This window comes from Muntiacus reevesi, chromosome 8, assembly GCF_963930625.1.
Source record: "Muntiacus reevesi chromosome 8, mMunRee1.1, whole genome shotgun sequence".
In the NCBI taxonomy this organism is placed as follows: domain Eukaryota; kingdom Metazoa; phylum Chordata; class Mammalia; order Artiodactyla; family Cervidae; genus Muntiacus; species Muntiacus reevesi.
Window position 1 is genome coordinate 30,425,249 of NC_089256.1, and position 3,271 is coordinate 30,428,519.

Genomic DNA, 3,271 nt, shown 5'->3' on the forward strand with positions numbered 1-3,271 from the left:
CTTACTGACATCACATGAATGCCTCGTGGCTCCTTCCTCATTAGGTAAAATAATGTGTTGGTCTGAAATTTATTGAATCCAACCAGCCAATGATTGAACCTCAGTCTCTGCCCTCAAGGAGATAAGACACGGGCATAAAAGAGCTGACAGGGTCTTATTATGCTTACTGACACTGCTTCTACTTTGTCCCCTTCTGTTTGCCATGAAGTGATGGGACCCGGTGCCATGATCTTAGTTTCCTGAATGTCGAGTTTTAAGCAGGTTTTTCACTCTCCTCTTTCAGCTCTGAATATTCATTGGAAGGACTGATGCTGAAACTGAAGCTCCAAAACTTTGGCCACCTAATGAGAAGAGCTGACTCATTGGAAAAGAGCCTGATGTTGGGAAAGACTGAGGGCAGGAGGAGAAGGGGTTGACAGAGGATGAGATGGTTAGATAGAATCACCGACTTAATGGACATGAATTTTAACAAACTCCAGGACAGAGTGGAGGACAGGGAAGCTTGGTGTGCTATAATCCATGGGGTCACAAAGAGTTGGACACAACTTAGTGACTGAACAACAGCAACATCGTTATGTTAACAATAAGTGGGAGGGATCTCCCCACTCATGGGGAAGAAGAGTTGGGGTACAATCTCCTTCCCCAAAGAGGCGGTCTTCCAGAGGCCCTAAAAGATGGTGAAAACATGGAAAAGTCAAGAGATAGGTAAGGAAGTTATGAGAAAATTTGGAGGCCAGGGTAAGCATGGGGTGAGATTATGAGAACCCCAGCTCAGCTGGAGTGGAAACTTGCATTGGGGACTAGCAGGGAAGAGGCTCAAGGGAAAGAAAAATGAGATCTGGTCTTGGAAGGTGTGGTTGGTAGAAAAATGGCCCTCCCAAGGATTGTTGTAGTTCAGTTGCTCATTTGTGTCTAACTCTTTGTGACCCCATGGACTACAGCATGCCAGGCTTCCCTGTCCTTCACCATCTCCCAGAGCTTGCTCAAACTCATGTCCATTGAGTTGGTGATGCCATCCAAACATCTCATCCTTTGTCGTCCCCTTCTCCTCCCGCTGTCAATCTTTCCCAGCATCAGGGTCTTTTCCAATAAGCTGGCTCCTCATACCAGGTGGCCAAAATATTGGAGCTTCAGTTTTAGCATCAGTCCCTCCACTGAATATTCAGGATTGATTTCCTTAAGGATTGACTGGTTTGATCTCCTTGTAGTCCATGGGACTCTCAAGAGTCTTTTCCAGCACCACAGTTCAAAAGCATAAATTCTTTGGCACTCAGCCTTCTTTATGGTCCAACTCTCACGTCCATACATGATGGCTGGAAAAACCATAGCCTGACTATACGGACCTTTGTCAGCAAAGTAATGTCTTCAAGGGTGTCCAAGTCCTAATCCCCAAAATTATGAATGCTACCTTACAAAAGGGACTCTTATAAAAGTGATTAAGTTAAAGACCTTGAAATGGAGAGATTATGCTAGATTAACCAGGTGGAATCTAAATGCAATCACAGAAGTCTTTGTAAGAGGTAGGCAGGAATCTCTGACTCAGAGAAGGGCATATCATAGCAAGAGACAGGTCAGAGAAAGAGAATTCAAGGTGTTCTGCTTGAAAACAGGGGAGGGGCCACTAGCCAGGGAATGTGGGTAACATATAGAAGCTGAAAAAAAAAAACCAAGAGATAGATTCTCTGCTCAAGCCTCCACTCGGAAGGCAGCCCTGCAGACACCTCGATTTTAGGTCTTCTGACCTCTGGAACTGTGAAAGAATAGATGTGTGTTGTTTTGAACCACTTACTTTGCAGTAATTTTTTACACTAGCTGTAGGAAATGGATACACAGGACTTTAAATCTGAGGCTGGTGACACTTTAACCTGGAAAACAATCAGAGGCTTGGACTTGGAAGGTATGACATCATTATCCTACATATGTACCTCGCAGGAGGTCTCTGTAAGCACCACAAAAACAGGTCCTTGCCTGTACTGGTCTCCAAGGACCCCTGCGTGGAGAACAGGGCCTTCGCACAAATGAAACCCAGGGTTTTCTGGGTGGATGACAACATATATAAGAAAGGCTATAGAGTCTCTAGGAAGTTCTCATGCCCTCCCGCCTGAACTATTTCACCATCCACCTCGGCAGTCACTTGGCCTTTGACCTTGTCTCCAATCCAACCTGCAGCTATGTTGACCCTCCGGTACAAGTTCTGGTCCTGTCGTTTTCATTCAAATAAAATTTAAATTCTTTCAGAGACTCGCAGACTTAGAGAATGAGCTTATGCTTGCCAGGGAGGGGGCAGGGGGAGGAGATATTTAGGGAGTTTGGGATGGACATGTACATGCTGCTATATTTAAAATGGATAACCAACAAGGACCTACTGTATAACATACTGGCCTCTGTTCAATGATACGTGGCAGCCTGGATCAGAGGGGCGTGTGAGGGAGAATGGATACATGTTTTTCTGCCCTCCCTAACAGGACTATACCATCCCATTGTATCCTAGAAAGTAAAAGTTACTAACTTTATCTGGAGCTTCCCAGAAAAATCCATTTAAATAAACATCAAACTATTCAACTCTTTAATAGATAGTATCAATGATTATTTATTCTCCAAGGCTCTTTTGAGTATCCTGTTTTAAAACCCTCATCTTGCCATTCATATTCACCCTAAGCCATTATTTCCTGATCCTATTTCATAATGAAGCTTCCTCCCAGGTTGAAATACCTGCCAAACCTCCAAAACTTTGTAGACATCCAAACTGGACCTTACCCATCAAAAACACCACTTGGACTCTGTCAGGATTATTTGCAAAGAATAGAACAGAAACCATAGGGAACTTGGCTCTAGGACTGATTTATCCACTAGGCATCTGGAGCTTGAACATTTAGCCCATAACTTTTACAGGGGCCTGTGAAAATGTTTGAAAGCCTGGATGACAAATTAGGAAATCAAAATGTCTTTGTTGAACGACTGCAAACTGTAATCTATCTCAATTCACCAATTGTTGAATTTTAAATAGGTACAAATTCCACTATGTTTAAAACAATTTGTAAGGTTGATTTTCTCAGTTTACCAGAATTCTTAAGTATGCACAATAGATTAAATTAGCTACTTGTAGCCAACTCATTTTGAAAGTAGTGTTATTTTAAAAAATTCTTCTCAAGTTATTTTACATTCAAGAAACATTTAAGATGGGAAATAGGTGCATTTTAAAGCATATGATATAATGCACTGCAGTTTCTTCAAAAGGGAGGGAGACTGTTAAAACAGGTCTGCTGATAGA